Raw genomic sequence first — 25721 nt, forward strand, 5'->3', positions numbered from 1 at the left:
CTAATACAGCATCCTGCCTTCAGTTTTGCTCCCATTTTAAGTGGCTAAATATTCTGGAAGTTCAACTAAAGGATATCTGCAAAAAGTATTTCAAAGCACAGAAGACAGAGATTGGGAATATAAAAGTACAGAGTTCAGTAAGGCACTTCACTTACTTATCTGAATTCCAATTTATAAATAACCTTGGCTGGCTGTAGAAGGTAATTCAGTCTGTTAATTTCAGGCCACCATTTAAGTATCATGCTGTGCCAAATTGCATTTGATGGCTTTATAATGGCATGAGTACAATATACTAAAATGAGATCTATAAAGCTATCCCCTAGTGGGAATTTCAACCCAGGTCTCCAGTGGTAAAAATTACATTGATATCTTATAGTCCTTTGCATTGCATCTCAGGTATGCGTGACTGTTCCATGTTACACAAAAAATATATTTTGCATTGCAAATTAAAGTGCTCACAGTTCCTAATTTAAATGGTTTTGTTATTTTTAACTAATGCTTTGGTTTTTTTTTTAATCACAGGGTATGCTGCTTGACACACTTCATCACACTTTAAATCTCTGAAGTATGGTACTATAACTCTCTATCAAAAGTGATAGAACAAGTAGCACTTGATGGATGATAGTAGTTTCCCCAAAAGGAGTGTTATTTCTTGATCTTTGGCATGAAATAACATAGGTATATCACAGAAAGGTAAATGCTTGCATCAGGATATTGTCTCACAAAAGACTTCTTTGGTCACAGTGGCATTTTCCAGTGAGCAAGACATCTTCACCCCTCCTCCAGTGACCCAACAAAGTTGAATGCCTTTTGGAAGGTTAAGCTCTGTACGCAGAGGTCATGGGACTGGGCTGAATCTGGAGGGTCTGTTTATTTTCTACATGTGTTGAACTATGTTGTTCTCTGGGTGTGAACATAGCTTTCTAACCTTCATAAATGATCCCAAGGAAAAGATCTTGCTGGGTTTGTCACTGAGCCATTCCCAAAATCCAAATCTTTCCAGATGATGCACAGCAGCCAGAGAGAATACTTATTTAAACACTGAATTGTATTTTAAACTCCAGTAGCCAGTAACAACTGGAATAATGGCGCAATTACTCAGATTCTTTTCCAAACATATTTGGGGGAAAAAAACACCACGGCTGTATCCCTCTAGCATCTAGTGAGCACAGCAGTCCCGTAAAGAACTTCTTCTCTTAGCCTGCTATAATGCCCTGAATTATACCATGCAAACCACCAAGTAAAGCACTAAGTTTTAAAGAACTTTCTGGATCATGTCATGACTCCTACATATTGAAACAGTCACATTGTGCCAAACTGCTTGAAAGAAGAGAGATTCATGGAATACTGCTTTTTGTTAAAATTGTAGCTATACAGATTCAACTATTTCTGAGTCCATGAAGGTTAAAATTATCTGCAGGTTTAAGTAGCAGATAATGTAAGTGAATATCATCACTTACAGGAGGTAAGGGATGAAGTATCCATATCAGATAAATACTCTTACCGAGTTTCTCCTTTAGACAATTTTGAGGACCTTGGCGGTATCCTATTTTTATCTCCTTACAGCTCCAAGCCTCATTTCTATATCCAGTGTGTGGTTTAAAAGTCTTTTCTTTTTTTTAATTCATCTTAAAATCTTTCACTAAGGCAGGTGGCTCTAGATAAATAATGAATATTTGCACTAGGTTAGTGCACCAGGTTAGTGTGAAGCTTGTAATTTTTGCTAAAAAACTCTAAAATTATCCTATGTCATAGTCATTAACTTCAGCAGTGATTTGTTTGGGATTTTTTTTTACTTACTTCCCTAGGGAGGAATCTTCATATACATATGACGTCAGAATGAACATGATGTGACTGAGATTCGACTGAGTATCTTTGGTTTTCAGGTCAGAAAATGTCTTCAATGTCTTCAGGAAGAGTGTACATACTCTCCCACAACTCTGACAGGACAATATGTCTATCCTTTCTAGTAGTCATAATATTTACAATGTATTATTAATAATGAATTTCATAATAATTCTGTTGCTGACCAGACAGTGAACTTCAATAACTCATCCAATGCATATTTTAATAGTTGAGGGAAAATGAGACGTTATGACATAATGGGCAGCTACATAATATTTTGTCCTATTTTTTAATGTTGGATTTTGGATATCACTGCATGTATTTCATTGTGGAGCTTGTCACACTCTTGTTTTGTTCATGGCAGTAGAGTCTAATTTTTTTGTACAAATTAAAATATGCCATTAAAAGTCCAATTTACTAAACAAAAAAAAGAACTACATTCAAATCTAGTTATTAAGATAATCTTTCATGATAAGAGATTACACTTATGAAAATTAATTTAATACATATTTATTAAGCAACCTCAAAAAAAAAATCACAATTTTTATTGTGATTTTTCTTTTCTTTTCTGAGATGCACACTTAAGAAAACCACTTTGGAACAAGTGAAAGAGTTTCAGTATAAAACAACAAAATATTTTTGTACAATTTTTGTGTGTCTTACAAAACAAATGGCAATATTAACCTGTTTTCTGGTAAGTATCAATGTCAAGTCTAACAGCTGATACAGTTCTATTAGAGGTTGGAAAAAGACACATAAATTATGCTGACATTTCTGGTGGAAGACTGTTTCCCAGAAGGACATGAAAGACCGTAGACATTATAATGATGATGCCAATTTTTAAATAAGATGTCAGACTGGCGTTCAGAATTCATTTCCAGTTATTTAGGACTCCCTCGACATTTGGCACTTTCCTAAGAGGAAAGGCATTCATCATACCAACTCTGCTAAGTCCAGAAATCTCATTTGAAAATTTCAGTTGCTTGTCCTTGTTGTGAATTGTTGTCTTTAACAATAATTTACTTACAGGGTGACTGAAGCAATTATTTTTTATAACTCACATGTCACTGGAATTGCTTCATATAATTAAGATAGTATCCTTTGGAGCAGAACTGGAACCTAAAATAAATGGAAAGAGTTAATTTCATTTCTCTATTGGTGTATTTGAAGATGCAAGTTTCCTCATTATATTTGGACACCTCTGCGTTCCCTAGTTTTGGTCCAAAGTAAAAATCTTTAAAATTCCATCATCATAAATCCATAGAAATACACACATTTTTATATATTCTGAAAAAACATATGTGCATGAGTTTCATGTGACGTTCAGCAGTTGAGTGCACATAGCCTGCTACTAGAAAATTGGTATTATATCCCAACAACCTCTTGCAGCGCACCTGGATCACTAAGTCAAAGCAATGACCAGGGATGTCAATCATATGTGTTAGAACGCTGACATAAAAGTGAGACATCCATCAAGCCAGAAGCAGGCCATGGGTCAGAATACTCACCAGTTACATATCTTTTTTTAAAACTAGCAGCAGTCTGCGGGTTTTAAGACCTAAGCAGGCAGATTTGGCAGTACACTTGTGCACTACCTGAATGAGGAGAAACGTCATGGCTTATGAAGCCTTTGGGAAGACATTTGAATACCATGAGCATGAGAGTGTTTTTTCTGGTCTACCTATCTGTTTTACAGAGAAGGAACAGAAAAACTTCTGCTGCCATTTCTACAAGTCCTGTGAGATACTCTAAGCTCTGGGTAAGTGAAATTTAATGCAGAACTGACTTTAAAATAAGAAATAGGGATTTTTCCAGCAAACCAAACTATTTTACTTCAAATGAAATCTACCCAAAAAGGTATTTAATTTTGATTTTGCAAGTAGGAATGTTTCTAATGGCACTTTAGATTTCCTTTGGAAAAACTTCCATTTTGCTGAAGTCCTTTTTCCGTCTAATTATTCTGACAACAATCTCCCAAACAGCTTTTAGCATAGAAATATATATTTTACAGATATTTCTGTAATGAAGAAAAATAGTGTGAAAAAAAACAAAATAAACCTGCAGAAAAAGAAGAAAACAATATAGACAATGGTATGCTTTTCCACTGATTATATTACTTAGACTGAATAACTGCCTTTATTGGAATGCAAATATTTACCTTTCTGATTTTGTATTTGCAGCATGGGTAAAAGAACACTGTGTAAGTATCAGGAAAAGCTTCATTCAATAATATTTGACACATCTATTTTAAAAAGTCATAACTGAGAAATTAATTTCATTCACTAGGAGTTATCAAAATTTTCCTCCTCTTGACAACCCCTCATATTTCTGATTGCTCTGTTTTATAAAAACAATGTGCAAACTTAACATTTTAAACTTAGAAAACAAAAAATCCTGAATTTCATATCTCATATACATGGTGTAAGAGCTGTGATGTTTTGGTGCAGGAAAAACCTAAAGTTTTCGCATTGTATAAAGCATAGTTTATCTCCACCAGCATCATAATCTGGAGTGCAGTTAATGCTTAATTAATTTAACCATTTAAAATGTTATAGACAGAAGTATTCAAGAGCTTGTGGCTGGATGAACTGCTTCTCTTCACATTATTTGTGAGAGTTCTACACTGAAGTTGCATTTGCAGTGTAAGTTTAATAACTTATTCCAAATTATGACTGAAAGAAGTAACATTGCTATCAGTAGAAAAAAAAAAGCACAGGAAAAAAAAAACAGCAGGATTAAAGTAGGATTAAAAGTAATGTCTATACTACAGCTATAATCTGAACATCACAGACTTTGGGGAGGCTGTTTAATTATCACTGGATATATAAATTTTTTTAGTGATTTTGTTTTTCCACAAAAGCACAGGGTATGTGAAACATGCCAAAAGGGCACCTTGACCCCTTTAAGTTCTGCTATTAACCTAATAAGGATCTTGTCCTGGACAGCTGATGATTGCATAGTATAATTATAGAAACAGGGATAATTGCAATACACATAGGCAATAGGGAATCTGCTACTCAACAATAAGAGCCTGAGCACTATGATCCTGCTAACGGCAGCTCTTAATTTACTTCAAAGAGGCTTAAAACCGAACAGCAGCTTTTAGGATAAACCTTTCAACAAGCACAAATTTGGACAGGTGAGATGATCCAATGCTCTTGACAACCAACTAATTTTGCCTTCCCATATCCCTTTCTGCTCTGATATTTCGACTTAACTTCTACCCCAAGTAAAGATTATATTCCAATTTTAACAGGCGCACAAAATGCAAAAAGTCTTAATGTTATGATTGGAACTAAATGCTGTATGAACAAATATGTATGAATAAGTTAAATATTCATGATCTTGAAAGAGCTTTATTCACTCTTTTGGGGCTGTATAACACATAATTTTAATAGTCGCCCACATTTGTTTTGTTTTGGAAAAACTGGGCCAAAAAAGAAAATACTGGGTTTTGCCCAAGGTTTCAAAATGGAAGAGAAGTGGTTATACCTTCACTTAGAACGTTATTTGATCAGAATTAAGTTTAAGAATGCACAAGTATGTGTAAGATAGCAAAGCACACAACAAGAGAGTGTGACACAGTCTTCATTAGCAACTAATGTCCCCTGATAGGAGCTGGTGCTGAGGACGCAACATGCACAGTACATGTCACTCTAGCTCATGTTAGCCTGATCCTAGGGACAAATCCCTGCTAGCTGCTGAAGATCAGTTATGGGCACTCGTAGGACACATCTGTTGGTTTCCAGTTTCAGGTTCTAGTTCTGTGCATTCTCAGACCATTTCATGCTGTGAACTGAAGCCCTGTTGAGTAGAGATAAATCTGCTTCAAAAGTGCACTCCTGATGCAAACTAGGTGACAGGCACTTTTGAATAACATGCCAAAGTTGTTCAATCCTGTTAAAAGTTCGGAAAACATAACTATCCAAGACTTTTGAGTGGTCTTGCAAATGTTATCTTTGTCAATTATATGAATTTACCAATGAATAACTTCTCTGTATAGGAATAATGAATTTGCCGCAATAACGTTTTAAATGGTTTTTTACTATGTGTGTTCAATATTCAGTTTTCCATGCAGTTCTGTGTTTCCATAGAGATACTTGCATTTGGAAGAAAAGCCTGCCAGGAGTTAACCTGATTAATAGTATTAAAATTATTACAACTGAGAAGCTTAAGTGTGTTTTGCTGGTGAAAGCAACTCTTTATCTCACCTGGATGTCGAATAAATGGGAGAGACGCTGGCACATGTTCAGGCAGTCTGAGATACAACTCTGAGAGGCAGCCAGCCCTGAGGAAAAGTCTAAAGATGAATTTAGTTTAAGTCACCATGAGCCTTGTCAGTAAGTCTCGAAGTCAAAGCAAATTGGGAAGATCATTGAGGAACCCTTAAGGAACCTAAGCCTGCAAAGGACTGTCCCTCATTTCAGCAGGTCCTCCTCCCATCCAGCACATAGCAAAACATTCAGCAACACAAAAGCAGAGAGGCAAAAAGATGGAGCAGAGAGATCAAATATAATGAAGACCTGGTGCACAACCGACTGACTGCTTCTTCAGGTTTTTGCTCTAAGTAGTGCTGAACATTGAGGAGAGAGCAGAACGTCTGAATGGGAATGAGGGCATGAAAGTAGAATTAAACAGATATTAGATGGACAAAAAATCTCGGGGATATCAAGTGCTGGAAACTTCATTTATCCGGAAGGGGTATACCAGAGAAAAATATTTTGGTGAAGGAATATATTACAATAATATTTTGTGAGTACTAGTCATGAATAAATTGCGGCTTTCTGCTAAGTGTTTTGTAGCAGAAAAAGGTTACTATCCAATCAGGGTTAGTAGGAGCAAAAGCTAAATAATTTTAAGATCAAGCCTCATTAACTCATGCAAAAAATACACGGTGTGATTACATGTGATAACAGAGGCTGATTTTAAAACACAGAAAATTTAGGCCAGTATTTCCATATTCCTAAACCCAGTGAACTATTAAACCTGTTTTGATTTCCTTTAGAAGTAGCAGACCAGAACTTGTCTCAATCAAAACCAGAAGTCTAAACAAGTGAATTTAGTCCTGTAGTTATGCTGTGTCTCTAGACAAAAAATTCTTATTTTTTTATTTTAAAATTCAAATTATCTAGTTGACATAAGTCTTTTTTGTGCTCCAGTAACTCAGAAAACTAGAAATGTTTTCGTCTCATTCTTATGCATGTGTGTTAATACTCATTACAAGTTGAAAAATACTGGCAGCAAAAGCAGTGAACACAATACACAGATATTATTGACTTTGAATAATTTTGTTGTTTTGTATAAGCTATTTTTTCCTCATTGTGAACAGAAAATATCCCATAGGAAAAAAAAAACACAACAGTATTTCAGCATGATTTTCCTTCTAAAAAGGAAAAAAAGTTGAAATATCACATTTTTTTTCTTGGAATGAAATGTTCCAAAATAATTCAATTTGGAAATGTCTATGTATAGTTTTGACTTACTAAATCAAAGTGGTTTATTTTCTTGAACTGAACCCAAACACCGTGTTTCAAGTCAGTTTAACATTAATCTGCCTTGGCCTATTGTGCCTCATGGGAATTTGAGTAGTGCCCCCTGGTTCCCATCTTTCATATGGGCTAGGCTTCTTGGCAAACTTTTTCCCTTTGCACCGCAGCATGTGACTGTAATGATGAGCCATATGGCTTGGTCAGAGGGGAGCTCATGATGCATAATGGGACATAAACTTTTGCAAAGAGAAACCACATTTTTTTCCTTAAAAAGCAATATTGCTTGAAAGTCTGGAAAAGAAGGAGCTGGTTTGCAAGTATAATGATGAAAATCTTGTGTACGTGAAAAGCTGTGGAATTCCAAGAGTTAAGAAACAGGGCTGCTTTCATGTCTGTCATAACTCCTTTTAGATGGGGAGGAAATTGGCCCCTACATATCTTGACAACATAGTATAGAGGACTGCAATCTACAGAAGTCAAGGGGAAAAAATGTGATAATACAGCAGATGGGGAATGTGTTTCTATGGTGACTAGATACACTATATTTTCTGCTAAGATATACAAATGAAAAGCAACACTGACTCCAGTAAAGAAAGACCAAACACTAATTCTTCCTGAGTTAATTATAGTTGGGCTATAGTGATAGCCATTACAAAAACCTATGTACCCACTGCTTGTTTAATATGCAATATATGATAATTACCAGAAAAAAATAAACTAGATTAAAAAAGGATAAAATTTAAAGCTTTTTAATTGTTTCAGTATTTTGCTTTCAGCTCCCTCCCCCCCAGAAAAACAAGTCAGCAGTAAAGATCATAATTGTAGTGTGCTCAGTTACCTGTGCAAGCACATGGGAACAGCTGGACTTGAGAGACCTAGAGGGAGAATAGGGTGTGTTGTAGTGAGATTTCTCATTATACTTCAGGAAAGTATGTTGTCAAATGGATTATGAGGTTGCAGAGGCAAGGTTTAAGTGGTTAGGAAATGCCAACGTAAGTGTTGCCTGTGGCCTCATTTCTGTCATTTGAGAAATAATTGCATGACGCCATTTTTCTCCTTTTTATGTAAAAACATCTATGCAAACAAAAAATTACAATTATGTCAAAAGATTTCTTCAGCAAGTTTTTTAAATCTTGTCAAATGATGTCTTCCATGGAAGGATCTATTCCAACATTAACAAAATCTAAAAAGCATTTGCTTGATAGTGTGCTGTTTTTTCAAAAGGTGTTCAGCTACAAGGTGGTGCCTCTGCTTCCCAGCCTTTATTTCAGAAGAGAGAGGTTCCCTCTTCTGTCCTGGACAGGATATCTGTTTCTGGCTTTGTCATCCACATACAAGACTAGCTCCACAGGAACTGATCAGCTAATGTTCAAGGCTTTCCAAAGAACTGAGCTGCCTTTTCATGTACATCATGTGACTCATTTTGGCACTGTCTTAATGGCATTAGTAATGTTTTGATATATGATATGTGGCAATATACTTCCTATATAGTAGAAATAATAATGATGATATAATAAAGTGGAGAAAGATCTGTTTGGCAAGCAAAGCTAACTAAAATAATCTTACAAGCACTAAGAAGCCTCCGCAGGGTTATAGTGGAAACATGAATAAAATTAAAAGACACACTCAGTGATATTTTCCTGGATGAGTCACTAAGAATGTGTGTGAATAACAAGGGACTGGGATTATTGGGGGATATCCAGCTATTCATTTTGCCATGAATCTGAGACAACTCACTCAATGCAAATGAAAGGCATGTTTGCCTCTGTGATGGCCAGTTACTGGCCTGATTTGCGAAAAGAGCTATAAATTATGTTGAAGAATGCCAAATGTATAGTTTTGTGATGTTAATGGTACATGAGGGAAAGAAACGGAATGCAAATCATTTAATTGCAAAAAAAAAATCCTTTTTGTCTGGTTTTCAGTAGGTAAATATAGAAGTAGTACACTCTCAAATTCTTCTGCTCAGAAATGCAAGTGATTTTATCTGGCTGCCAAGGAGGTTCCAATTATCAAGTTAAACTGAAAAAAAATGTCACATTTCCTATTGCACAACCTGATATTCTTGTATTCCTCCAAACCTGCCTCTGCTGCACTTGCTGGGTAGCAGTAAAAGAGCTTGTCTGTAATTACAAAGGTGTTAATTTCAGCATTGCGTGTACTTTTTCTTTTTACTAGATTGGCATGAACATTTCACACTCTAGTGTGTGCTATAATTAGAACAAACTGCAACACCTAGTACTAAAAACTGAGCTCTTTGTAGCCATTGCTTGTCCCTTCCATTTAAAACTCCCTAGCCACACTTCTGCCTCCCAAGCTGCCTTTGAAGGTAGATTTATGTGTTTTAAGTACAATTCAAGCATATTGCAGGCACAGCAGGACATTGTAAACAATCAGAAACTGAATAGGGCGAGTCCTTAGCATCTCATTGGTAGAGCCTGAAAAACACCTGCAGCTTAGCTGTTTACACGTATGTTATGGACAATTCATCATTGCTAGAAAACATTATCAAGGAACATCAGGCAAAACATAGAGCAGTGTAACTGGCTTATATGGATGTTCTCTGTGTACATGAATCATCATTGTGTTGAAGACAGGGTTTGATTGGCTTCTGGAAGACTCATCCACTTCTTTATCACCATATTCATTTTATATGCCTGACTTCACAAAAGGATATCTAAAGGCAATATGAGAAAATGAACGCTGTTTTGATCGAAAATCAAGTGATTACACGTGTATCTTGAAGGACTTCCATTTGGTAATTGTGTATTAAACACCTGTCAGAAAAATACTGGAGATAGGCATAGTATTATGAGGCTTTTTTGCCTTGGTCTATCACGCTCAAACATATATACATCATGTAACCAGAGATAGAAGAAATATTGTATTTTTCTCAGTTCTTTCTGTGCAAAAAAAACCCACTTTTTTGTACTTTTTCATATGTTTAAGACCATGCTTCTACTGGAGGAGGAATCAATGATGCAAATCCTAGATATGAGTTCAGTGTTAGGAACTGTCTAAACTAAACACTGTGGTCTTGGAACAACAATAGCCTCAGCAGCAAGCAGAGGTATCCTCCCTTTCAAAACTTGCCTCAAGAAATAACACTCTTTAAAGACAAGGGTGACTGTGAGCAGGTAGCTCCTATTATAACAATATGCCCTAACAGGGCTGTGTTTGCTCTCGGTTTTCGTTTTAGCTCGCATTTTCTTTGGCACAACTTCTGCACCAGGGCTATTAAGGTTTTTAACACTGCAGGCATGGCTTTCCCTTTTTCCTGAGAGAAGGAAGTCTGGATGTCCTGGGCTGAGTAAGGGAGCTGAAATCAAGTCTCCAACTTCCTGACAAAGTGCTTTAATCACTAACTAGTGGTCACTAATCATGCAAACAGTGAAGAGTTACTGTTCTTTAAAATTACTTTATTTAGTGAAAGTGGTTCTGGTGCTCTGCTTTGTGCTAAACTTGTTGCTGCTGACAAAGTGTTTTGGGATTCCTCTGCCAATGTGTAAGACACAAGGCCCCTCAAGGGACTTCCAGATGTCCTAAACTATTTTAGAGATAGGCTCAATTTGAGTAAGGTTAAGATGCATGTAGACATGAATAATAGCAAAATCTGGGATGTGTAATGATTAAAGTTGTTTGCTTTGGACATGGAAACCTAATCTCTGCCTAAATTGTATGCTAGACCCAAAGGCTTTTCATGACTAGTAAAGTCAGTGTTTGGCAAATGACTACTACAGCTATTATTTATAGGGAAACACTGTTAAATAAAAGCTGCTTTTCACTGGAGTAGCAGAGGGTCCTTTATTCTGGACTTCAGGCAGCCGATAAAGTCAGGGGTACCATTTATAATAAGAAAGTTTCACCCAAGGCAATGTTTCTATCTAAACACTCGGATTTCTTCAGCTGTCCCTCAGTCTGATCAATAGGTCCTTCAGACTTAACCTAGCCTCATTTTGTGGGATGCGGCCCTGATTTTGTCTTTACTCTTCCAAATACATGAGCAACTGCAATCTTCCTATCCAAAAACTTTGAGATAAAGAGCAGAGTCACTGCAACATGAATGCTGCCACAGCTGGGTAAGTCGAAGAGATGAGCCCTTAAATCCCCTACAGACTGATCAAATAGAAAATGTTAAACTCACCTGATTTTTTAATTATGCTTTGCCTTAAGAATCATATAAGAAATGAGACAGACAGGTGACACCTCTGTTGGAGACCTCTAAAAGTCAAACTGTGAAACACGATAGTTTTTAAGCAGGATTTTGCAGAACTAAACTTGTTCTGATTATCCTTCCAAATGTCTGGTTGCCTCCTCTGAAATGCTTCTGGAAAGACAGCAGAGAACATCAAGAAATGTTACTACAGCTAAAACCCTTCTAAAATTTACTATTCCGCAAAACTGGTCATGCTTATCTGGGGTTGTGAACCTCAGGAAAGATATTGTAAGTGGCTGAGAATTTATAGTTTCCATAGTATAGGAAAAACATAATTGCTCAATCTGTATCTGAGAACTGAAGCATGCAGAAGTCATGTGATGGTGTGGTCATTAGTTTAGAAAAAGAAAATAAATAAACTAAATAAATTAAATTCAAAAAGAAAATAAAACAAAAACATCTAACAGAAAATTATTGTCTTACCCTGCAAGAAAGGCTTAAAAATATTTTTTATTTCAAGGATGTTAGCAAAAGTTTGAGTATTTTCCTCAAAAGCCTTTTACCTTGTTTTAACACTCTGCACTCCAACAGAAACCATTTATAATGTTGGCATTTTCTCTTTGATCAATTCTAATTATAAAAAGTTACTGCTGGCTTAACTGTTATTTTTCTTCAGAGGCTGAAGGTGTGTGTGTCTTAATGGCAGTAAGATTTCTCTCTCTCTCTCTCTGCAGTGGTGGTGTTTTAGAACCAGCTTTGACACCAGCATTTACATACATCACTGAATGGCAAATGTTGTGTGATTTGCAAATGGAAGAAGTTGCTTTATGGCTATTCATAAATGACCTATATGTCTGATTCACACAACAAATATGGTAATAAGCAATAATTGACAGCATTTTAGTGTTGATATATTGTTCCTGGTTTAACTTTGTTTTAATTTTTCCTCATGATTAAAATTATATTATGTGGAGTTCACATTCATATATAAGATAAAAAGAACCAACAAGAAAAGGGTTTTGTTTTTCCTCCTTAAACCGCCTTAAACCTCATAGGTTAAGTCATGGAAACCTATAAAGCTGCTTTAGTAAAAACACATATACATTGCATGTTGCTGGATTTGTTGAGGTCATTTGATATGATCTATGTTCTGCAATGTGTGACTAGATCTCATACGGAGGTTTGCAACAGTAGGCTAAAATGAACATTTTAAACATTTTAAATGAACACTTTAAAAACAACTTAGGCACCAGAGCATATATCTATAGCACTATTTACCATTCCAGTTGATATGAAAAATGGATATTTGAGAAAACGTTAATGTTAAATGCTCTGTTCAGTAACTTGACCATTTATTCCACCTTTCTTTTTCACCATTGTGTGGAATTTTGTCATAAAAACACAGGCAAACTCTAGTTTACAGTATATGTGAGCTAATTAAAGGTAAATAATAGACAAAATCAGGAGGACTATTTAGTTACATGGAATTGAAAAATAGGGTGAATGTGAATGCTGTTTAGTATTAAATTACCCTCATCGTTTAAAAAACACCTGGATGGGTTCAAGAAGTAAAGTAAGGCTGAGCAAAATATGAATTAATGAATAACACATTTCCGTGATAGAATGTTTTTGACTACTATACAGACCTATAAATAAAACATGCTATGTGCATAGTTGGCACCCACCAATTGACTAATGTTGATGTAAGTAGACACAGATTTCTAGAGTCTTTCTATATAAAATGTGGCTAGTTTCTGCTTTCTATGCTATGTTAATGAATGCCAGGGAGACTATCGGCTGTATTTTAACTTTTTTGTTTACTTCGTCAGACTCATGCTGAGAGAGCAGTAAGTGCCATTCCCATAGTATAGGGCTTACCACATGTACTTAAAAGGTCCATACTTACACAATTAATCACATTTTAAAAATTATTTGCTTTCCCACATTGAACACAATAAGCCTTTGTTATATTTAACAGTTTATGCACAAAAGAAATGCACTAGCTGCTAAAATACTATAATCGCATAGCAATGGCTACAATAAATCGCTAAGTTTTAATATGTCTGGACTGCAACAGGATCTTGATTATCTAAGATGGTGGAGGATAATTTCCCACTGAAAGAAGAGAGTAAGGAATTTAGCAGCTGTTTTTGTGGGAAGTAAATGTATTGGAAATCTCAGCTGAGAGATTATAGAGAAGAAATCTGGTCACTGGCACTGGAGGAAATGGATTTATCCCAGACATCTCAGTATCAGCAGCAAAGAAAAACAACTAAAAGCCAACAGCAGAACAATGATGAAAAGCAAAAAAGCTGCATGAAAATGTGCAAAAGGTCATGTATGGCAATAATAAATAGTAAAGGTAAGTGTAATTTTCTTTTGGGCAGCAGTTAATTCAGCAGCTTAGGCAGAGATCTGCGATAGGGAAACTGAAGAGATTTCTGGACCTGCTAGCACTTAAAGAAGATGAGGACAAACATAAGCTGAATTCTTCCCATACTGGGGAGAAAAAGGAACACCCATACCTCTCTTCTCAAAAAAGGTAGAGAAGCAGAAGGAGACCATAGATCTGTTTCAAATGTAATCAAAGTGGCTTAGAGACAAAATCAGGTGTGTGCATGGTGGAAGCAGTAGCTGGCAGTACCATCTGCACCTGACTGGCTTTGCTTAAAATTGCCAAGCCTGGGGAAAGGCTATATCAGAATAAGCAGGCTTAAAAGAACGGTAGACTGGAAAGAAAGTCTAAGTAAAATGGTACCATTAATCACAGGAAAGTGCTCTATGAACCCTCAGAAGAAAAGCCAAGTATAGCTGACAACATGGAAGTAATACTGTTCAAATTTCAGACAAAACATATTTGTCCTTTTGCATCAAGTATGGCTCCTCTGTTGAAATATACTGCTTTTAATATTGTCCTGAAGCTCATGCTTAAGAAATGACACAGGAGGAGAGACATCACTTTCTGCAGCAGCTGCAGTTCCAAGTGATGCTGGAATCTACTTTCATTTTATCTGCCAGAGCCAATACAAGCACAGCATATGAAGTTGATGATGCAGACAATAAAAAATATTCTTACCCAAAGTGTTAAAGTGCTAAGATATTTTAATTATATATAGATTAGATGTGTGCATGTTCAAATGAACTGTTGAGCTGTCAGCTTTAGACTGGCTACAGGATTAATCACTCATATTTGGAAAAATTCAGGACACTATCACTAATTCCTTATGCTCTTATAACTTTCTTTTTTTTTTGTCATAACCTGTCACAACAATGCCCTATATGATGAATCCAAGATCTTCAAATGGAAAGATCTAGGATTCAGGTTTCCAGGCTAACACAAAGGGTGTATCCATGAGTGAAATCTTAGGCTTGTTCTATTGTTAATTAAGTGTACGAAAGGCCAGTTGGATGATAGTGAGACTAGCCAATTTACCATGTTTGCATAGTGTCCTGAAAAAGTAATTGGCAGGAATCACAGATTGATAAGTAGGATGGACAGCAGTTTTTTTCCCTTACCAAGAAAAAAATGCTGCACCCTTCCTGCAAAGCCTCTATTAACAGCATTAGATGACCTTCCACATTAGATGAGAAGAATTTAAGCTTAGCTTCTGAGGAAAGAAGAAACAGTAAAGTAGAAGGCAGAGAAGAATAAATGGACTACAGCAGAAGTGCACAATACATGAAATAGGATTTTTAAAGGTATTTGGGGCCACATCCAAGAAAAAGCCTTGGGGTCCCTGGCCTCTAAAATGGATATCTGAACCCAGAGTGGTACAGAAAATATAGGGAGAAGAAGAAATCTGTTCTAAGGACAGGGATGGGCCCTACCCCTCATATAGCTGTATATAATTTTTTACATCTATGTGGGACTTTCACTGTACAAAAGATTTTCTTGACAAATAGAGCAGGTCCTAGTCTTTTAAAGCTCTATCATTTTTTATCCAATCACTAGTTAATGTGAATTGTGAAAAAAGACATTGGAAGAGATTCTCTCCATTGCAGGTAACAGATCCAGTGGACAGTAGACACTTTCTCATATCTGCGCTATTGACTCAAGACTGATCATTTTACGTTGTTTTCTCCACAATCCAACAGTGGAGAATGGTTCTGCCCTCCTTACTTTGAGTGTCATAGTGAGAAAACTCTCTCTGCCTCTTGGGAAAAGTATGTTTGGATCTTTTCAGTCTCATAAACTTGGGTCTCCCTTATTCTGACAACCTGCCTTTTATATTCAAGGTAGTGATATACCTTAACACTCTTCCGTGATTGCAACCATCTTTTGTGAGGAGCCATTTGGTCAGTTTGAAGCTAGCCTGCATCTCAAGACATTGCTCAACTGACTCCCTCAGGAATCTTTAATCTCTGGGGGCTTCTTTGCGTTGGCAGACTGCCACAAGTCATGGCATGCTGTACTCACTGCCCAGAGACTGGTTACAGCCATACAGGGTGTCAGTGAGTGATTTGGCACTGACAAGGTAAAGCAGCCCTTGTGCTGGCACTACTGGGCATTGTTGGTACACCAAGGGACTGAGAATGCACCACTCAACACAAGAAATGCTAAGGCATACTGAATACGAGCTCCTGAACCATCTTGACAGAAAAGCTGGGTTTTTTTTTTCCTCTCAAAGCGGTAAGAAATTTATTGCACATATTTGGAATCCTGCATAAGCAAATGTGGTCAGAATTTGGTTTTGTATGTTTTTTCCACTCACTGTGAGAGGTAAGAATGAACTGCAAAGCAATATTCTTTGAAAGGTTCCTGTGAATTTACTACTAAAGCACACTCCAAAGGGTTATGAGAACTCTGGGATCCATTGCAGCATTGTTCACAGTTACCCTTTCCATTATTTTATGGAACACATGGACCTGGCTGTCAATTTTAATAAGGAAGACAACTTTCTTTAACACAGAAATGTATCTTTAATAGCCAAACCTGTAGATGTGAGCATTCTGTTAAAGTCTCAGGCAGAGATATTTGTGGGAAAGCATTTGAATTGGTTTAAAATCCTGGAAAGCACAGAACATCAAGAAAATTTTTAAATTTATAAACTACACAACTGTGCATGTGTCCATGGATCACAAGATTTCCTGAAACCATGGGATGCTGGAGTAATACCACAACACAAATGGATGTGGCCAGTACCTATAAAGAGGTTTGGTTTTCTTTACTTTATTTTACTGATTGAAAAATTGTATTAGGAGTCAGGACTCAGAGAATTCTATTCTGACCTCTGCTACTCATTTATTGTGTGACTGCACAAAGCATAACTATGTTAGAAAGTCTCAGCTTTCCCTGAGTACATGCAGTGTAGTCTCATAGTAGCCCTCCAAAAAGCCTGTGCTCCACATACAGTCTGACAATCAAATGAGCATACTCGGGCTCTGCATCTGAGCTGGTGACTATTCATTCTCCATACAGCATTTTGTGGTCACATGGGGAAATACTGCTCTTGGAGTCACAAGAAGCTTCTGTAGCTGCAGGTCCCAAGTGGTTCATGGAGTTTATTTTCTTTTTTAATTCAGTGTGGGCTGGCAGCCATGGAGGCTACTTTCACCTGGATCAGGCCCTTAATAATGCAGGGAATAGTACTGGACTGATCAGAAGCCATCACCCAGAATTCACACCCAGTTTATTGGTGGTGGTGAAGCCTTCACAGAGTAGTGAAGTTCTTTAGGTTTCCCATCAGCTGCATCAAATAGGCCATCAAATTAGTTTGATTTTTTCCCCATTGTTTTGCAGTGCTTACTTCCTGGAAGGCATTATCTTCAATCAGATCTACACCAACTATTTTAGATGAGTTTTCATATTTGTTAATTACTGCTCACAAATCCATTTACATTTAACAGCGGGCCAACAGTATGATTTATTAACAGTCCAATAATGTAAGATCAGTATTTTGGTTTGCTTTGTTTGTTGTATGTTTGGTTTCTTTATTGCACTTTGGTAATGCTGCAATAAAGAAAGCATCCTGGTGCTTTTTCTATTTGTTTTATTAAACCTCTTTGCTGCAGGGTATTTGGCAGTTGTCATGTAGGTTCCCTTTTAATATACCAGCTGTACTTCATACTTATTAATTTCCTCTATCCTTAAATGTTCCTCAATAAACTAAACAAACTACTTATTAGAAGTAACATAATGTAAAATTTGTATGCTCCATTAAGTGCATCAGAAGCTGCTGTACCTTTGTTTTCTTTCTGATAGCAAACTTAAAAGTTTCATAAACACTGTAAATGTGTTTTTCAAAGCATCAAAATGTACCTGGTTATGTATGCAAATACTGCAGCTACATTTGCTTGTTTAGAACAAATACACTAAATATTTTGCAGCCCTTCACTGGACTGTTTTTTTCCTTATTTTCAGCATTATTTACACACAGTAAGTATCAGATATAGCTGCTCCATGGATAAACACGTATGAAATAATTTTGAATAGACATGGATAAAGTAATTTTACTCTCAGATTTATTTTCTAGCTGGTGGTAGCAACTCCTATATGCAACAATTTAGAGTCCAAATATCATTTGTAATAAAACTCCATTTCTTCTGAAAAATGCAAAATTCCTCTGATGCAAATTAGTTTCACCTTTATATTCATAGGGAATGTATGTGCACTTCATAAGGCATTTCCACACAAATGCTATTATGACGTGGATGAGACACTCCTGAAGTTAACGGAATGTTGTGGTTTAAACCCATTTTGTAACTCAGTACCCCACCCATGGCAGGAACCTACCCGTGGTTGGAAGTAGATGATCTTAAGCTTCTTTCCAACCCTAACCATTCTATGATTCTATTATATTGGAGTATTCTTATTCTATGTCTTCTTTGCCTCCAATTCATGTTTTCTCAACCATTCTTTGACCATTCTCTGGCCATTCTCATCATTCCTGTTTGTCCTGCCAATACATTTCAGCTGCTCCAAACATTTTTTTGGCCACCATTCTCCAGTCCAAAGGGTTAAGCAACATGTACAGGCTCCTTCACAGGATGATATGCCTTCACAACTTATTATTTTATATAACTCAGCTGGACAATAACTATTTTTACATCTCTACAACTTTTTGTTCATATTTTTATTCCCCATATGGTCCAGTGATCCACTAAACAGAACAACTTACTGCATTTTTTTCCCTTCCTGCAGTTGTTTTTAACTGTGCTCCACCTTTCCTCTTTCCTTTCCTTTCCTTTCCTTTCCTATCCTTTCCTTTTTCCTTTCCTTTCCTTTTTGTCTTGCTTTGCCTTTCTTTTTCTTTATTTTTCACTTTTCACTTTTCCCTTTTTTTTTGTTGCTTCCCTTTCTGTTTTTCTTTTTGCTTCCTTTTTCTTTTCTTCACTTCCCTTTTTTTTCCCTTTTATCTTCCCTTCCTAACCTTTTCTCTTTTCTTACACATTCCCCCCACCCCCAACTACTTTTGCTTTGTAGAAGGCCAAAATCAAAGGAAACAGTTTGTACATCTGACCTGAAAATAATGACTCTTTGAGTTGCTTTTGCTTCCTGGAAAAAAGAAATTTTGTTGTCTCGGGCAGTCTGCCAGGAAAGACCAAGCTCCAGTCTATTGAAAACATCACCAAGGACAGAGAAAACTCAGTTGCAGAGAAACAGAGGGAGACCATCAAGAGGGAGGCTGCAGCACTGAGAGGTAAGGTGGCCTTTTCAGCATCTTGGATTCATTTCCTCAAAAGTCTTAAATCTAACGAAGAAGACTTTAAATATCCAGTTTTGTGCCAGTGCAGAGAAGTGAAAATTAGGATGATGTGTACTATGATCTGTTTTGGTTAGTGAAAGGCAGAGGAAAGAGGGAGGCATGGGATTAGGCTGCCATAGGGCCAATGACTGCTCATTCTGTAGCTTTGTTTGGGGTCTTTTTTAGGGGAAATTGTAATGTGTTTGTTATAAGTATTTACGATAAAGAAGTTGAAGAACAGCAATGAATATCCCTGTGTAATCATGTTATAACAATCTAGTATATTTTTTTTTAAATAATTGCTCTTCAGTTGCTTCTAGTCAGAAACACGGAAAGATGATGAGTTACTGTGCCAATCATTTAATGAACATTCTCAACCTAACCTTAAATGAATAAATAACTAGTGAAATGACTGGAACAAATGTCATCAATCAATCTCATATACCCAATATGTAAGCTGTTTCAGTGGAGTAAAACATATGGTTGTAGTTTAAAAAGAAAATCCTTTGGAAAACTTCATGCAATGTTGCTTAAATCGAAGCTAATCTTTGACATAATCCAATATGAAGAGAGTGAGAGAGATTTGTTTCCTTCCAATGTGATTAGAGTCTAGCTTTGAAATAGTCTTTTCCAAATACTTTGTAAGTCACAGTAAAGTACTTTGGTGAGGAAAAAATTAAAGAGGGAGGGGGGAATAAACAACCTGTAACAATTGCTAAGGTTGAGTTAGTGTGATGGAAAATTATCATCTAGGAAACAATAGTCTATATTATCCTCTCTCTGCAGCATTGGCAGTCCAAGGACTTCACTTACGAATGAAGATTTAGGTCATCACTTAATGCAGGGGTGACACAAAAATCTCCAGAGAGAGCTACCTGTAGCCTGGGCTGCAGCACTGGCAGGAAGGCTGGCACTGAGGCTTCCTGTGTCCTTGCTGCAAGGGCAGGTGTAGGAATGGATGGGACTTCCAGGATACTTTGCCCTTTCTCCAGAGGTGCTTGTGATCAGAGCAGGCTGAGTCAAGTACAGCATATTGCTCATGACACACACTGGAGAAGGCAAGAAAACCAAGTGCAAAAGCACAATCACAAGACCCATGTTAGCTTTTGAGACAAAAATATGATAGACTTTTTCCAGGCAGATCATTGAATGCTGTTTTCATACAGAATTTCTTCATGTTGAGTGAAGGCATCAGTGTGAACTTTTCCTCAGTTGTTGGGCAACAGAAAATATTTTTCACAAGCTTCTGAACTCAATTCTACTCTCAAACTTCATAGCTTAGTGGAATGAAATGTGGGAAATAGTTTTAAATGTAGGCATTATTTTGGAAGTGGAAGGAGACCAAAATTAGAAATGAAATATATAAAGATGGATATGAAAACTGTAGTTGTGTGATGTATGATGTGCTCAGAAAATGACCAATATTTATATGAACTCTACTGAGAGTTATGCATCAAACTTGATGTGGAAATTTCCTTTCCTATCAAAGGGAATGCCTTTTAGGATACAATCTCATAAACTGACCCATGTTTTCCTTTTAGATTGCTATTTTATTTTTACCATAACATTTTGGGAGTATTTTCCCATCTATATATATCCTATACTGATAATCTAAACAGCAAACCGATTTAAGTAGTTTAAGCAAAAACCTCTAGTTAGAAGAGTGTAATAATGAATATATAATCTAAGAAATTTTCTGAAAAGAATAAATCAAGGGTACTCTCATTAAAAATTCCTGTGGGGTGCTCCTGCTCCAAGTTCTCATCTTGCTGTTGACAATGTTGCATGGTGTATTAAACAGCAAACAGAAAGTTGTCAACTGTTTTAGTTCTGCAAGATTTAGTGCTGTAGTGAAACAAACAGCAAAACTTATTGGTCACTTCATCATATCAGATCAGTGAAATCCTAAACAAAAATAGGGTTGGTTTTAAATCTTAAATATTATTATGAGCCAAAGTTGGTTAATTTCCCACTGAAAGTGAATTAGTTCCAAAGTCACTTGAAAATAAGATAGGCACCTACCAGGATCACTTAGGCTTCGACTATCAAAATCAACCAACATCACTTTTAAATAATACCTAATTAATTTTTAATCCTGCAGGAGCTGTCCAGAAAAATGTTCTGTTCCTCCTACCTCCAACTAGTAAGAAAAAATGCAAAAAAATTTTTTTAAATAAATCAGATGTTCATTATTAGAGCAAAAAGATAATAAATAATTTTAAATATAGCTATTTTAAAATGTGAAAACTTGAGAAACACACCAAAAAAAATAAAAATAAAAAAAGAAAGAGAAAATGTCCCAATACTTCTAAACTCATACAACTGCAAAAATATTATAATTCATGTGTTAATTTACAGGTTTCATTCCTGTCCCACATTATGCTGGAGACTCAAATTCTCAGTTGCTTGGGGTCTCAGATTCTAGCTTTTCTCACAGAAATGGAATATACCGCTTTCTTACAAACCAGAATAACATATAAGTCAGGTTGCTTTAGTGCAATGCAAATATTTGTGAATGTCCTTAATGCTTGAACTTCTTTGGTGAACTTTGGAAAGGTCTAGAAATCATGATTAATGTCTAATCAGAATCATAGTAAAGGGAAAACCGAAACTCACAGGCTATATTCAGAGCCTTTTGGAGGTCTCCAGATTGGGAATGCCACCGTAATTGTTGCTTGCCTAAGTGAAGAACTTTCTCAGGAGTGTTTGGGAACAGGGCTGTCTGCTACAGCTAATAACTCAGTCAGTATCTACCCCTCCAGAATCATAATGCTCGAGCCCCAACCACGTGCCTGCTCTGTATGACAAAGCAGCTGATGAATGGTAGGAGTGAGCAGAAATGGTAATGAGTCTTGGGATTCAGGGGGACACTACCCACCTTATGTGTTGGAAGAATTTATGAAGATAACATGACATACTAATATATTTTTACAGCCCAAACAAGATATTTTATGCCAGCTGTGGGATCCACACGTAGTTTATCAATATAACTTCCAAGACCTTTCCCCTTTTTCCTCTGTGCTTATACATAGTGTTGTTATCAAAGTATGTAAAAGAAAGTTGCTAAATAGAAAACTTGCAAACATGAAGAAAAATTCCTTTTGCTTCTTTTTTCTGATATTTCTGGACCCATTTTCAACAGTAATAAAGAAGGTAAAATGTCTTTCATGCATAAAATTTCTCCCCTGCAGTTACGCAGTTACACAGTTCCGTATAACCCAAATTTCTCTCCTGGTGCATTGGTGGATGCAACATATTCTACATAATGATGTCATTTTGTGTTTCACAGACTCCTCAGCAAAATTTAAAACATAATGATTAATGCCATCTAAACTGATTTTTGTTATAAAACTAGTGCAGCTGACCGAGTTGGAAATGTGATTTGCAAAACTGTAATGCCGACATGAAGTTCTTGCCCATAACTGCAGCTGCTATAAAACACCAGCCAACTATCTGAGGGCTATGCAAAATTTAACATACTTAATTTACTTTATTCCAACCAATGATCTTATTTTCAAGTAGCTGACTTCCTGCTTTAGTGGTTAAACAGAAGTAACAATTTAAAATAAATATTTTTAAATGCAGAAAAACTATTTGACCACTAGACAGCAAAGACTATTTTGTCTAATTCACAAAATGCAGAAGCTATCACTTTGTGACAGTAGGGAATTCCAGATTTCAGAATAACCATCCAGACAATAGTCACACAAAAATGCACATCAGACTTACAATACTATTTTTTTTCCAAAACACATGCATGGCAACTTTAAAGCCTTCCCAACTGCTTCTCCCCCAACCTCTGATCATATCACACCTCTAAGACCAGACCAAGGAAGTGGGTTGTGCTGCATGGGTTAGTATCTTTTCGTTCTGTTATGCAGGCTTGAGCTGTGGGGGAAGTCTGCATGTTTAAGTATTATACAATCAAATAAAAAGAAAGGTGCAAAGCATAAAAAAAATCTTTCAAATCAAATTAATATACTAAATGTATTAAAATATTTCTTTCTATTTTCCTTTCCCTGCCTTTTTTTTTTCTCTTCTCTTTTTTTTTTTTTTTGAAGAAAAGGGACATTAATGGAAAGAAATTCAAAAAAGTTATAAAATTTTTAAAAAGTATTTGATATGCTGCTTTTCAGGTGGATGATGGTAAACACACAGGCTAGCTTTGTTTGAGTTAGAAAGGACCCAAGGTTTTAAACCAAGGAAATGAGTAATTCAACATGACCAGGAAAATGGATACTTTGATACATATCTAATTCTGTTTCATGGTACTTTATAATGCATAATCAAATTCCACAACAGTAAATGTGGATTAAGTCAATGGTGAAAACAGATTGTTAATGAAAATATAATAGGTTTATGCTCATTTCCCAGGAGATTACTCCTTCACCGTACAACAGCTTATAAATTTATAGTGATCTAAAGTGAAATTACATTTCTTGGAATTTTCAAAGCCAGCAATGGTATTCAGGCCCAGATTTAAAGGAAACCATTAGTCTTGGTCTGTCATGTGCATCAAGGTTTAGAAGGCAGTACACTGTTACATCATTGAACCTCTGCCTAATATCCCAAAAGGAAAGCATACATCTGGCCTGCAACACTGCCAGCTACACTGTCATGTCTGCAGCCCCGGGCAGATACGGTAAAAGACGCACGCTGAATACCTTTGCTCATGCTGCAGAGGTGAGAATGTGATGGCAGAATTATGCCGAGGCCCCTACAAATTTCTTCTGGGAAGAATTTCAATTGTAACTGACCATGACCATGACCCCAATCCCACATCAAGGCTTTGCTGGTGCTCAGGAGTGAGGCTACACATTTCTTAGTGTAGCGTTGGACTCCAAATACAAATTGAAATTTGCTCTGTCTTCCTATGTATCCCGTATGTTTGAACCATATTGTCAGCATCTGTTTAGATGAATCTAGTGAGTCAGGAATTTTCCAATGAAACCGTGTTTTACTCGAAAGACAGCAGTTTATCAAAACTGAAATTTTGTGGCACCGTGCCAGATTCCAGATCCTTGATAGCTTTCAGTGAGAGAAAGAACCTGTAGCCCTGCATACCTAGTCCAAGTCACCACATCATCTAATATGTATTCAGATACATCTACCGTAGGGCTAACATACTTGTTTATTCTGTAGGCAAGTCCTTGTTTTCAGTCTGGAAATTTTATTTAACTGAAGAAGAGTTTGGCTGCTTGTTTGTGCTTTCTGGACATCTGGTACCCTGAAAAAAAGAAATAGCTCAACTGGGCTGTTGAACATCTGGAAATTGTGAGCCAATGACCACTATATGTGAGCACATCAATTGCATGGCACATGCGATTTTCCCATAGAAATTTGCAATGTCCAGTTCCCCAGGGCAATGCCTAGTAGCCATACCCAAATGAGCAGGCTTTGGGATCTCCATATGCCACTTAACTCTTCCCAGAGCAGAGCAACCCTAGGTGGATGGATCGGAAAACCTACCATGTGTGCTCCTGGATGTGGTGTAACTAAGCCTAACTTACACATCTCCCAGCTGCAAGAATTTTTCCAACCTGTGACATCTGAGGTGCACTTTCCAGGCAATCTTATGGGAACTATCTGCAGTGAATGTTAACACAAGGCACATCTGTGTATTAACCCAATCATACCTACAGCTGTCCCATATTCATAGCTTATCAAACCTGTTAAATTCACCTTGGTCTGCTTTCAGTAACAAATACCACCCAATCTCGTTAAATTCCCTGATGTGGCAAATCTCTAAAGAAGGAATGTATTTTCAGCTCATTAGTTAATTCTTTGGAGTAAGACCATTCTCTACCTATGAAATTCAACACTGCCAGCTACAGCAGTACTCTATAAATTGATAATAATAACACACATAATAAGAAAAATCTTGTCTTCTTTCTATAATCATCCACTTAGTAATTTAATATAAATACTTGCAAAAGCTTTTCATGCTTCACAGATCTTGAAGTGGCTCCTACTGTAGGATGACTACTTGAGTGAATGAAGATCATTCATTACTGCTGATCTGTGTTTGGGTTTTTAGTGGTATAACCTTATTGGAAAAAAAAGTCTCCCATAAAGCTGGAAGACATTGATGGATTTGGAGCAGTCTCTTTCTATCCACCAAATCACTTGACTCATCCAGTCAAGTCCATGCAGGTGCATTACAATAATATTTTATTGACAAATTTCCAGAGGGGCTGGAGCCCATGCTGCCATGAGGACATAAGCGGCATTCCTGCATTTCCCTTTCCATAAAACAGTGTGGATCAGCTACTTTAAACAGAGGTGTGGATAGCATCTCTCCAGCAGCCAGAAAGGAAACAAGCTGTTTCTGCTGTGCAGTGATTCCATGTGCAGTCTCTATTTATTTGCTTCAGAGCTTATAGTTGAAGAAATTTTCATATTTCTTCCTATACATGCCTTTTATAAGTTTGGCATCTAGTTAGTTTCTAACACTCTTATGCTACATGTTCTACTGAGAGCAAGGCAATAATTTTTCGAAGTTTAAAAAATGTTGTGTAGTTATTATAGACGTAAAAATCCATTATT

This window comes from Pezoporus flaviventris, unplaced genomic scaffold, assembly GCF_033815535.1.
Source record: "Pezoporus flaviventris isolate CSIRO_AGI_PZ_B2104156 unplaced genomic scaffold, CSIRO_AGI_Pfla_v1 ptg000002l, whole genome shotgun sequence".
NCBI lineage: Eukaryota > Metazoa > Chordata > Aves > Psittaciformes > Psittacidae > Pezoporus > Pezoporus flaviventris.